Source organism: Aotus nancymaae, unplaced genomic scaffold (assembly GCF_030222135.1).
Source record: "Aotus nancymaae isolate 86718 unplaced genomic scaffold, 86718_ANA_hifiasm-v0.15.2.pri h1tg000014l, whole genome shotgun sequence".
In the NCBI taxonomy this organism is placed as follows: Eukaryota; Metazoa; Chordata; class Mammalia; order Primates; family Aotidae; genus Aotus; species Aotus nancymaae.
The window spans coordinates 41,038,768-41,052,840 of record NW_026988425.1 but is presented as its reverse complement, the minus strand read 5'-3'; the positions used below and the strand labels follow the sequence as shown (position 1 = coordinate 41,052,840).

General features: G+C 36.7%; 1 long non-coding RNA gene across 1 annotated transcript; it reads left to right on the top strand.

Moving 5' to 3' along the window:
- The first annotated feature begins 566 nt into the window (after positions 1–566).
- On the top strand, positions 567–9,461 carry LOC105704538 (uncharacterized). The gene is made up of 4 exons (XR_001104466.2): positions 567–754; positions 5,320–5,445; positions 5,880–5,989; positions 7,908–9,461. It is a non-coding gene; the product is annotated as an uncharacterized LOC105704538 (long non-coding RNA).
- Positions 9,462–14,073: the final 4,612 nt, after the last annotated feature.

Sequence of the window (14,073 nt, the reverse complement as noted above, 5' to 3'; positions counted from 1 at the left end):
TCTTTCCCCTTCTCTCTCTCATAGTAAGAAACAAACAAACAAAAACAACCTCAGAAAAATCTCAAAACCTGCCTGTGGCTTGTATATATCTGTTAACACTTTTATCTTGGAATAAAAGAAGAAGAAAGTTTAGAGCTCTACTATTTTTAGGAGTGGTGGAAGAAAACATTATGTCCCTTTTGGTAAGTTTCTTTCCAAACATTTTCTTGAAAGTAAGTCCAAATAAAGTGCATGTGGTTTGTTTTTAAGCAGAAAATCCCTACCAAAATATTGCGTGCAGTGGTAGAATTGCTTTTCCTTCATTTTTAATTAAACAACTATAAATAATGTTCTGGGTAAGTTATGTCAGGGCCCTTACTATTTCCAGATCAGGGAGAAAATTCTAATAAAGAAGCAGTTTTAGTGATATAGTTGGCCACTGGACTTATCTTTTTAAGATTCAACTCAGTTTCTCTGAAAGTATCACTCTTCCCTGTAGGCCCTCTGCTCTGAGACTCAAAACCAGCTGGATTTTGGTCCTGCTTTCATTAAAAACTCCCTAATGTTCACGGGAGGATTTGATAATGACTCTTTGTGTCAGAGTTCTGTGTTATAAAAAAGGTGAAATCTTAATTCAATAGTTTTAAGCAAAGTCATCACAAGGGAACACATTGATGTCCTGTGATGTCTCGGGACTCTCCAGAATGTTTTCACCAGCAAAAAGTCCCTCAGCAGATGCAGCCTCTCGACCTTGAACTTTGTAGCCTCCAAAATTGTAAGAAATAACATTATTTTCTTTATAAATTACCCAGTCTCAAGTGTTCAATTACAGCAACAGAAAACGAGCTAAGATAATTACTTATCATTTGAAGGGCAATTCACAGTTGATGAAGCACTATACAGACATGATCTCAAGCTCTCCCTGAATCCACTTTGTTACATATTATAGAGGTGAAGATTACAGAAGTTAAATGATTTGCCTGAGGTCTCAAAGCTTAGGATTTTTCCTCAGATTTCCTGATTCTCATAATGAATATGTTACATATTTGTAAGACATTCCCCATCTGTGAGACTCACTACCAGATACTATAGAGGAAAGAAATGTATCAGAAACATGGTTTTACTGGTTTTCATGAAACAGGACACAGAAAAGATGTCTAAGAGTTCAAGGTTATACTTAAATATCAAGCCAACAGCATAAATAGAAAATTGTATAAATGTTGAGAAGCAGAAAAGTTAGCTGTGAAAAATGGTGGTCGTGAAATGATGATCTGATTATCAGAGAAGGACTCACGGAAGGAAGGACAATGACATGGCTGCAGTATAGAGAAAAGGAGGGTGAATCAAGGAACCAAAGTGACACCAAAGCAGCTTCAGTTTTCTTCTACGATCTGCATACAGATTTTCTCATCTTATTTCTACCATAAGCTATGCAGTAAGTAAGTAATCATGTAATGTTTTGGTTTTTGTTCTTGTGGCTTACCACCATGAATTATTGTGTACTTTTCACCTTCGTTATCTGAGATGGTGACTTTTCTTTATTCATTACTTTATTCAACTAGCTAACATTTCCTGTGCACCTCTAATGAGTCAAACACTGGCAATGATATGGCACTGAGTATACAAAGAGTAACAATACACTGCTTACTACCTTGAGAAGTGCCTATGTTACAGAGAGAGAGATTCATATATAAAATACTTACACTTATTTGCATAGTGATAAAGACAGAAACTCAGCAATTTACGTTATAAAGGAGGAGTACCTACCATGCATGATTGGAGATGTGGTATTAGGAAGGGCTAATTAAGGATAAATTCAAATTATCAGGCAAAGAAGGCAGAAGGAGCCATTCCAATCAGAGGGGGCCACATGGTCAACGTTAAGGAATTATTAGCGATTTGGTATTTTTGGTGATTATGGTGCAAGGCAAAGGAGATATAAAGTTAGGGAGATAGAAATTAGTAGATGAAAATAGGTCTTGTAAGCCATTTTAAGGAATTTGATTGAGCTTTAATTTTATTGACAATGGTATAGCACCAACAAGGTTAAAGCAGAGGCATTGTATGTATTTAATAATTAATGAATTAATTAGTTAATAAGTTAATTTGTATACAATTAATTAATTGTGATGAGCCACAAGAACAAAAATAAAAAAACTTAGTTAATTAACTAGTTAATTACTAATTACATACAATGTTACCAGTAACATCATTTCTGCAATATACCTGTACATTATCTAGTATACTCAAAATATTTTTTTCAGATTTTATGGAAAAATCCTTTTCATTTTTTAGACATAAACAATATGATCCTGATGAAATTTATGTAAATTCCTTTGTCAATGCCTCAACTTTTATCTTATTAATAGAAAATTAATATTTAGGAGAGCCTGATTAAATGTACTCAATATGACAGATGATTGCCCTACACTAAGATTTGGAGCCTATTCATGGCACATGAGGACTATAACCCAGCCTGGGCTTATATGGAATATTGTCCAGCTGTTTATCTAAAAAGGGAGGATGAATATATCTCAGCAGGAAGAACCAGTACCCTTTGGGGATACAAATTAAGGAGGATAAATTGTTTTTTAACTTCTGTGAAATACTCCTTTAAAATAAAAATATCAAACAAAACAAACACAAAAATTTTTTACAATCTAGCACTCTGGGCAGCCATAGCCAATGGGTCAGATTTAGCCCACCAGGTAAAATTTCTTTGCCACCTGGATTAGAATTGGGCATATTGGTTCCAAAAGTTCCCTGTTACACTGAAAAAATGGTGAGATATTTTTGTTTAATACACTCTTTTAGTTGAATACTCAATTTTCACTTGAGCCTACTTACTCAGACAAGTATTTCCCCACTTGGCTGAGAGAAGGTGTCAAGATGACTTTCTCTGTGCCTTAGCTCTAGAAGCTCTTATCCCAGTAAGCTGAATTTCTTTGGTATTACTTTGCTCTGTACTGGTTACTTTCATCATCCCACTCACAGGGAGGACAATATTAATACCAGTATACAAAAACCTCAATTTTTAAAAAATCTTAGTTTGTGAAAAATGATTGCAATAAAAGCCCTGCCCTTTCCTCTGGGTTTATACCAGGTGCCTTGGTAAAGGTGGCTTGTGTGAGGTTCTGCTTTCTTTACTTGGTTGCCGAAGTCAACCTTGCTTTTCACTGTTTACCCTACATGTTTGTGACCCTTTCCATAGGGTGCTGTTATAAGTCTTCTACATAGGTTTGAATTCGATGAATTTGCCTTCTCCTCTGTCTGGCTATTGAAGCTCTCTCTGCATGGCTGCCATATCCCCTATGGGGGTGCAGGTAGAGAAAATGTGATTCATTCATTCTGCAAACACGTATTTACTGAATGCCCACTATGGGCCAGTGTCTATATTAGAAATCATATATGCTGTGGTTTGTCAAACAGAAATAGTTCTTGGTTTCACAGAGCATGTAGTCTAATGGGAGAGACAAGCAATATGCCAATAAACAAACAAAAATAACATATTTGCATAGTGCGACAAATGTTTCATAGGACAAGAACACAGGGCTAAGAGAGAATATATCTGGAAGATCCATTTGAATTTGGGTAATTTAGGGAGGCACCTATGAGGAGGTGGCCTTTAAATGGAGATCTGAAGATGTGAGCCATGAGGAGTGAGGAGGAGGAGCGTCCCAGGCAGTGAGAAAAGCATGAGACTAGGTCCTAAGGTGGTGTTTGTATGTGAACAATGATCCCAACTCCCCGTGAGGAACATCTCTGGCTCTCCAAAAGGCATATTCGCTTTGATGGGCATATAAATATTCCAGTCCAAGAAAGAAAAAGACCACCTCTAGAGCAGGTCTTACATAAGAAATATTTTCCATTTTTTTTTTATATTTTCCATTTTATCTAGGGTAACAATATGCCCATTAACTAATTTATAAATGTGTCAGCAATATGCATGGACCGGGAATGAGGCTTTACAGTCACAGTAAAAACTTCTATTTTGAGACTGCCATTTGTGGATGTCTGCACTGCAAAGGCCAAAGTCAAGGCTGGAATGTCCCCTTACATTTTGGTGTCCTTGCTGCTGTAGATAAAATGATTTTCTATCACTCTTCTTTGGGAACTAGCATGCCATATACTCTGAAGAGAGTATCTTCCTGATAAATAAGAAAACATGCGAACACTGGGTGTTTTACTTGTAAAACGTAAGAGAAAACGGAGGCAATGATTTTGTTTGGTCTGGTTTTCCCTCAACCGACTCTACTTTTTAGAGCAGATTGTCTGGACACTGGCAGTCATGTTTTCACACTTCTCTTGGGGCATTTCGATTGCAATTCCAGAGCTATAAAAAAGTAACATTAAAAAAGGCAGGCTCTTATAAATAGTTGAATTCGTCCTATATTCAAAAAACTTTTTTTTCCTAAGTAACTACGACTTGAACTGTAACTTAGATCACTAGATCTGTCTAGTTTGGAAGTTTTTAAAAAGAAACAAAAATTGATGAAGTTTTATTCTGTATTGAAATTACTCACATGAGGAATAGGAAGAATTTTTCCAAGTCTCCAAAGGACAAAGTAAAGCATAAAAAGGAGTTGATTGCCTAAGATTTCACCAAAAAGAAGTTGCTTGTAATTGTTCTATATTTTTTCAAAAAAGGTTTACAGGAGGTTTTTTTCACTATCCTCAAATAGACTTAAAAAGAAGCAGGGGAAGGCAACGATACAAACAATTTATTTTATTTTATAGAAGAAAAAAATGTTAAAGAAGGAATGCCTCCTTTGCAACTACCACTCTGGTTTTTACTTCACTGCACTTGAAAATTAAATAAATATATATTAAGCATTTAGAATAATGCCAGGTTCATACTACGTGCCACATGAGATTTGTTAACTAAAAGGACAAGGGAAAAAATGAAGGTAAAAAGGAAAATAAAAAGGCAAAAGAAGATAAGCACTCCTAGAGAAACTATGGATAAAATTCTAAAATGTTCAGAATTTGAAAAGTAAAATTCTTTCAGAATGCTTCAGGAACCTCTATGATATCTTCCTAAAATCACGTTGCATCAATAAGGACTCTCAGATAAGTCTTATAGAAAACAAAGTGGAATTAAACTCCACAAGTTTCTAATTTAAATATGTCATGAGCCTGTTTCCCTAAAGCATATTACAGTCATTACAAAAAAGTACCCATCACCTCTTGGTTTCGATTAATATGTTGTAATAGATACTGGACTAGCCCATCTACAATATATACATGTAAAACTAGACAAAAGGCTATATATGACTGAAGTCTTTGAAGGAATGGAAACTACCAAAGGGAATCTCACATTTGTCCCATCTACCTGCCTAGGACCATTTGTACTGCAACCCAGCAAGCTGGAATCAGCAAAACAAGATGGTGTTGCTGACTTGAGGAAATTGTAGCAGCTGGGATCTCCAGAAAAGAGGGGACTGTAGAGTCTACACAGAAATGGGGGTAGGAGGAGTTCTGCATAAGTTCTTGACCAAGGATGGGGCTTCACATGAGCAAGATGAATTGTGTGAGGCTTACAAAAGAGTGGAGACTGGAACAGAGATGCTAATGATTCAGAAGTGCTGAAAACATTGAAGTCCTGGCACAGCCAGACTAGAAAGACAGGTTCAACACCTCAGTAACATGTCAGGCATTGAACTGAAACACCAGAAAAACCATGGTAGGGTGTTTTAAGGTTATTCTATGTCTGAACTGGAAAATCTGAAGTGTAAAATGGCACAGTATTCACTGTGTGTGTAGATAGTGGCCATATAGGACCACAGATGTGGGTATAGGAGAGCATCATTAGATACGCTAAGGCATTTAGAGTTCATTCACTGAATGAGGGGAAGTATTAAAATATTACAAAAGAGAAATGTGATCAAATTATATTTTAGAGACATCATTGTGGCTGCATTATGAATGGATAGTTTGGAGGAGGAATGTAGATAACTAAACAAGAATGAGAGTAGAAAGAAACTTCTCTTCAGACTATTGCAATATCCAGGTAAGACATGATGGTGGCTTCCATCAGGGATATAGCAAAGAATTATGAAGAGCAGGGAATCAATCTGAAAGATTCTAAGAAAGTCAGTTAATTGAGATTATACATTAGGATGAGAGAAGGAAGTGATGGTGCACAGCTTCTGGCTTAAGCAAACTGGGTAAATGATAGTGCTGTTTCTTGAGCTAGAGAATGTGGGAGGTGGAAAAGGTCATATGGCAAAAATGATGAGTTTGGTTTGAAGATTATAGAGTTTGAAGTGTCATGTTTCTTTTTATTTTCCTTACTGTTATTTCAGGACCAAGGAATTAATGGTAAGCTCTATCTATTTCATTTAACTGACTTCAAGCTATTCAAGCAATTTGCTCATTATTAAATGATTTCTCAAATGATACCCCCAAATTCATTGACTTTTGTTAATTCAGTGTCTAATTAGGCCAAATATTCCCACTAGAAAGACCTAATTTTCTTTCTTCCCTTTTTTCTGTTAAGACCGAGTCTATGAAGCAAAACACTGACTTCCCCATTGATTTCAATGGTGTTCACACAAATGCAAGAGTGGATGGCTTGTGAAAGTGAAATATAAAATTGTCATGTTCAATTGTGGGCTCCCAAGGAGTTCCCTCAGGCTGGGAGAATGTGGCCAGGCATGGTGGAAACTAACAGTCTAGACAACTGTTTTTAGAACACGGAAAAATTATGAGAGGTGTTGAAGGACAGCCTCATTCTCACACATCACCAGTTTCTTAGGAATGCCAGCAAAGAGCAACACTCAGCAGAAAGACAGTCTGCACTGCTCAGGAAACCTTCTGTTTCAATAACTATTTACAGCTAGGGCAGAACAATGAGGCTGTGGCCTTTCTATTTTCACTGGGAAAACTGATTGGGGCCTAGACCGTGCCTGTCATTGATAGAGTTCTTCAATCAATTGATTAGGTGCTTTAGTTTCCTTTTTATCTCAAAATCCTAGAACAAGTCCATGGTGTCAGAGTTGAAAAACCTACCAGCAAAAGGGCCTTCTAACCCACCATGCACATTGTGAGATCCATATTGCAAAATTGGAAAATATGTGATGATGTGCCCCCAGTTACTCTTGTCCCCATTTTCCTAGGTACCTAGGGCTCTTATGCTCTCCCTTCCATAATGGAAGGAGAATTTTGTCAAACAGAAACATTTTATTCACTCAATTTGTTTTCAGGCCTAGTTTATTTTAAAAGAGAAGTTTGGAGAAAACAATATTTATCTAAAATGAATTAGCCACTAATACACTATGGAGAAATTTCTATAGGAATAGAAAAGTGAGAAATATTAAAAAGCAAATGGACCATAAAGGTCCTCTTCAGCCTCATAAAGGTTCTAAGTGAGATTTGGTGCTCGGACTCTTACAGTTTATGGCCAAAAGCTCATACAAGGAAGAGAATCAAATGAGATAAGTTATCAATTTTATCACTGGTTAAATTTGTTTGGTTAGCCTTGCAGAGTCTCTAACTGTGCAGACACTTTTGCTACCCTGTCCACCCTGAATCATGGATGTAGAACATGGAAAATGGCAACTTGAGGCATTTACTGCAAGGGAGAAGTAGGCCATGTGAAAAGACAAGTAAAACATTATTTTTACAAATAAAATTTTACAAGAGACTTCAGATGTTGGAAGAACATCTTATCAAATAAAAAATAAGACATTTAAGTTATAAAACCACAAATTTTCCAAGGTTATAATAATCTGTCAATGGTAAAGAAAATGGCATATAATCATATAATTACCAAATCTGCAAAGTTGTTGCATATCAGTACTGCAAATGTCAGGGATAGACTTATTTGTGTTAGAAAATCAGCACCTTGTAATAAAGGAATCAAGGTTTCATCTACGTGAGACCTGTGCCAGACAGAATGACTCATTTCGATTGTTTGTTCTTTCCAGGTGCAATGTGCTTTGTTTGTGACTGCAGACTATGATGTTTATTCATAATGGGGGCAGAACAAGATTTCAGTTTCTTTTCTCAGCAACAAGAAAATACTCTCTCTGAAGTCAAGAGCTTCTGGGAAGACCAAGAGTATTGCAAACTAGAGTTTCAAAGCAAAACCCCTACATCCTGAATGCCCAGCCCAGTCAATGAGATTTTTCTGTCTCATCTGTCAGCTAACTTGGTCCTCTTCCCCTGGGAACAAAACTGAGAAGGGTTAAGAGATAATCTGGAAACAATCTCGCCAGCACTTGCCTAAGAGAGCAGCTGTGTACCCAGACCTTCTTTCCTCTGTGACAATATACTAGAAAGAGAGAGTTTCATACTCTTTAAATCTGAATAGTTGGCACTCACTTAAACAAGAATACAGCCTGATTCCTCTCTGCCCCTCTAGCTATTTCTAGAAAGTTGGTCATGAGATGAATTGGTAAGTAGAGAATTCAGACACTGGCTCTGCTTAAGGGATCCTAGAAATGACTTATAACCTTTGGGAACATCAAAGATAGGACTCATGAGGCAGGCAAGCTAAGGAGTGTTCAGGAGTAAATGCACCTCTCATCCCACAAGTCCATTGTTTTGATGAAAGGATAAGAGGCAGTTGTCCTGGGAAGGTGAAAAGGCAGGAAAAGAGTGGGAAGTCAGTTCCTGGGATAATAATCACATCCACAGACATTGTCTTCTTTCATATATTCACAACTTTTCTTTGTTATCTTTACACACATCTATATTCAGTTCTGTATGATCTACTAGCAAGTTACAACTGCTTTAAATGCGTACATTTTACGTTGGGCATGGTGACTCACGCCTGTAATCCCAATACTCTGGGAGATCGAGGTGGGCGGATCACTTGAGGTTAGGAGTTTGAGACCAACCTGACCTCTACTAAACCCCATCTCTACTAAAAATACAAAAATTAGCTGGTCACGGTGGTGCACAGCTGTAATCCCAGCTACTGGGGAGGCTGAGGCAAGAGAATGGCTTGAACCCAGGAGGCAGAGGTTGCCATGAGCCGAGATGGTGCCACTGTACTCGTCTAGGTGACAGAGAGATATTCTGTCTCAAATAAATAAATAAATAAATGCATACATTTTCTCAGAATTTCTCTCCCATATTGATGAGTCTTCCATGGGTATCTAATTTAAATAATTATTTTCTGAAAAGCAACAGCCACTCTATTATGTTGCTGGTGACAGTGCAAAATGATTTAGCTTCTAAAGAGATGAATGTGAAAATAACTATTAGAACCATATGTGCAATCACCCTTTGATCCAGCAATCTCATTTCTGGGAATTCATCTTGAAGATATATCTCTCTATATATGGGCAAAATGGAAGCTATTCAATGTTATATTGTGAGGTAATAGTAAAATAAGAAATAACCCCAATGTCTATTTATGTGAAAAGAGTAGAATAAACTGTGCTACATCCACACAATGAATTCTTATGAAGTCATAAAAAAGAATGAGGAGCATGTCCATGAACTGTCATGAAGTAATTTCCAGAATGTGTTTTTAACTGAAAAAAAAAATCAAAGTGCAAAAGGGTGTATATACTATGCTACCTTTGCATAAGAAAGAAGGATGAAGGAGAATAGATATCACAAAGTTATTTGCTTTTGCAAAAACAAGTACAAATACAAAAGTAGAAGATGGCAGATAGAAACTAATGAAAATTGTTATCCATTGCGTAGAAATGGGAATGGGTGAAAAGATAAAATTTTTCAAATATAATTTGTGATGTGAGCTATGCAAATGCTCTACATATTGATACCATAAAACTAAATTATTAAAACTAAAACTAAGGATAGAAAAGCAAACTCTAAAATTGAATATGAAGATAAACAAATGAATCTAACTGCATATTAAATTGATAATATAGCTATGCAATGAGAGGAATTAATTCACATACTTTTGAAAATGTTTTATCTTAGTAGAGTTCGTTATAAAAGAAAAAAGAACTGTAAAGAAATATTAAGCTTTACATAAGTTTATTGCTAGCTGTAATATTATTTTAATTCTGAAAATGTTCAATTTATAATATATGAAATAAGTATATTACTAAGAGGAACGAAGGTTTTCACTGTGAGAGATAAAGAAATATAAATATAACATTTGAATAGTTAAGGAAAATGTATGTAATAATAAATTTGAATTAAAAATATCAGTATGAGTTTATTTTAATGTCCTCTGATGTCTTGCATTAAGCACATAACTTCTGTAGATTAATCTTGCCAGAAATGTTTAACTTAAACCTAAACATAAGAAACCAGTTTAACACATCCAACATGTTGGATATTATGCCAGACAATTGTTCTGAATGCTTCTAAAAAAAAAAGTCAATATCATAAGAAGCAAAACTAAAAACCAAGAAGACTACTATAAATTAAAGAAATTTAAAGGAAAATATATAAAAATTTATTCAAATGCATCATAGGACTGAATATAAAACTTAAAATTATAAACTTTTATAAAAATACAGAAAAATTATTTGTAACCTTGGGCTAGGATTTCTTAGATATAACACTGAAAGCCTAACCTTTAAAAAAAAAGTTTATAAATTCCGTTTTATTGAAATTAAAAATTTCTACTCTTCAGAAGACAGTATTAAGAAAATGAAAATGAAAACACAAGCCATAGAATGGAGGAAATATTTGCAAAACACATATTTGATAAGACTTGTGTCTATAACATGTAAAGAATTCAATAATAGAAAAACAACTTTTTTTTTTTTGAGATGACATCTCTTACTTGGTGGTTCAGGCTGGAGTGCGCTGGTGTGATCACAGCTCACTGCTATCTTGACCTTCTGTGCTCAAGCAATCCTACCACTTCATCCATCCACCCAAGGAGTTGGGACTACACCACCATGTCTGGCTAATTTTTGTTTTTGTTTTCGTAGAGTTGGAGTTTTACTATGTTGTCCAGGCTGGTCTTAAACTCCGGGGCTTAAGCAATCCACTTGCCTTGGCCTCCCAAAATGCTGGGATTACAGGGATGAGCAACCACACCCAGCCAACAACGTTTTTCAGTAAGGAAAAAATAGAACATTCCTATTGTTAAACATTTGGAAATCACAGACATATGAAGTGGAAAACAGAATTCACCCATAATTAGAGTTAATTACCTTTAAATAAAAATGTAAAGGGCAAGTTTTCCAGATTTTAATGAACACATATATTATTTATATTTTAGTTTATATTATCTTACAATTTGCTTTCTATTTATTCAACAGTAGTATGCAATATTGAACATTTTTCTGTATCCTTTAATATCTGCAAACCTGATTCTCAGTAGCTGGAAATGGAGGGGTTAAATTTATTTATCTAATTTTATACTGTAGGACATGTGTATAATGTTCAATTTTATACTGTTATAAGTCACAGTATGAGGAACATTGTTGTACGTAAGTAATCATATTTCAGTTTATTTCTTTAGGTTATTATATCTTAAAGATATGGCATTCAATTCTGTAAAAAATTATGGACATTTTAATTTATTTTATATTTGTATGTGCGAAGCTCGTATCTTAACTCACTAAATTTAATAAATTTTCTATTTTTCTACTACAGAAACCCAACAAAGGGAGTTGTTAGTACATATTTCCAAGGATGAAGTTGTCCAGATGCAGCTAATGCCTTCATAGAACTGACAGAGCTAAGTTTAAGAGATGAAAAGAGTTCTGAAAAAGCAAGAAAAAAAAAATCCTGTTTGAAACCCCATGTCTCCCATACTCACAGAAGGGAATGGAGGCACTTGAACATTTTATTTTCCATCTCTACTCTACAGAGCATCTCAGAACATGTACATTTTATTATTTTTTCTTCTCAGAAATGTTTTAATGAGAGGCCTGCAGTGCAGTTGAGTTTGTCAATGACAGGGTAGGGATGCCACACCTTCTCTTTCACTGGAAACTCATGGTATTCAAGTTTCTCAAAACCCCAAGCCATCTTATTTGTTCTTTGGAACTTTGTGGCCTACCACAGTGCAATTCTCATGCAGTATTTAATAAAATATTTGTCAGTTCTTTTCTAATTGAGAAGGTTCTGTTCTTTTCACCTCAAGAAATCACTTAGAATACAAATAGCAATGTACAATAACTGGATTTGATTGAATCTGATTGATTTGAATGTTCATGAAACAGTGCCTCCAGTATGTTTTGTTTCACTTAAACTTTGATGACAATTGAGCAGTTGCCTTGCCTTACCTCCCTGCCACCCCACCACTCCTAAGCACTGCATAGGCTGCTGTTCCTGTGCCATCACTGTTGTTGGTCTGAAAGCCTTTTAATTCACTGTGGTGGAGTTGGATAGGAGTGCTCAGATCTTCTAGTTCTACCCCTCCCATGTTAGTTGCCAAGGGAACCATCTCATTAGGTCAACAATAAAGAATAAATTTGATTTTTTTTTCTTTTATCTTGATGGAAACCACTAAAATGCCCTTTTGCCATCAGAGCCCTAGTGCTACCCTTTTCTTCCATTTCTTCTAAAGCAATCTGAAAGCAATCTTTATTTACAGTAAGAAATGAAGGAGAAGAGTTGGACAAGCCAGGGTTGTGAAAGTTTGCTGAGGTCAAAATGTCTTACCCATGGCTACTGCCAACCTATAGAAATATCTTCTGTGCTGTTTCAAAATATCCCACCAAGTTGCTGTCTGGAAACATTTAGAGGCTGGTGAGGAGGAGTCTATGCAGCCCTTTTTTTTGACCCTCTCTTCCCTTATATCTTTTGAGTTAGAAGCAGTACAGTTTATGAACAGAAGAAGGAGAAGAAGGTCCTTTGAAGAAAAATAATAGGCCCACTTAGTGAGAGTTTGGGATGAAAAAGAAACTTCTTTGTCTACTCAACCTCATCTTCAACCTTTTACGTAGAAAAATATGTAAAATGAGCACTGGGGACAATTATAATTGGGAAACATAAAAATGATGCCCCAGAATGGCAAAGCTGAGCGGAAGAGCAGACAGAGCAGGGTCTGAAATGAAAAAAAACAGCCCTGTTTTGCATGCCTGAGTTTCTATCTGGTGAAGGAAAATGGGTTGATTGTGTCAACTATTTCATTTTAATATTTAATTTTTGTAGGTACATTGTAGGTGGGTATTCACTATATTTTTGTGCTAGTGAGCTACCTCTTTTTCTCTGGATCACTGCCTTGTTTCTCGAGTGTTATCATTTATCAAATTATGATCATGAATTATCTGGATTAGCATCACCTGAGGATCTTAAAATAATTGCAGTGATCTGGGTGGAGGCCAGGGATCTACAAAGTTAATAATTATCCACAGAGATTGTCCCAAGATGGCTGAATAGGAGCAGCTCTGGAGTGCAGTTACCAGCGAGAACACCAGTAGATGGTGAGTGATTACTGCATTTCCAAACGGGTGTTTACTGCCCACAAACCAGGAGATTTCTGGGCCGAAAAGCACCATGAGTTTCCAGCATGGTCATTTCAGCCAGTGCCATGGATCTCCACAGAAAAACTCACAAAAATCTGGGTGGCCATTTCAACTGGTACCTGGAACACCTGGGATACAGAGCCACCCATTCAACTAAAAAAAAGGGGGGAGCCAAAACAGGGAGCCAAGTGATCTGGCTCAGCAGGTCCCACCTCCACAAAGACCACCAATCTGAAATGCTCTGGACTGAGAGTTTTGCAGCAAATGCAGCTGGACCCGGGATGGTCCAGCTCAGTGGGCGGAAGGGTGTCAGCCATTAGAGAGGCAGTCCACCACTACCGAGCAGTCCACCATTACCAAGGCAGTCCACCATTATTGAGACAGTCCACCATTACCAAGGCAATCTGACTTTACTGAGGCAGTCCGCCATTACCGAGGCATCTGCCATAACTAAGGCAGACAGCCATTACTGAAGGAGTTCTAACTACCTCTGTAAACAAAACCACAAGGAAGTTCACACAGCAGCTGGGCAGAGCCCATGGCAGCTCAGCAACACCTCTGCTGGCAGACTGTGACTAGACTACCTCCTCGCTGGGCAGGGCATCTCTGAAAAAAGGCAGCAGAATGACAGGAACTTATAAATAAAGCCCCGTCTTCTCAGGACAGAGCACCTGGGGAATAAAGGCAGTTATGAGTTCCACTGCAGCAGACTTAAACGTACCTGCCCAGCAGCTCT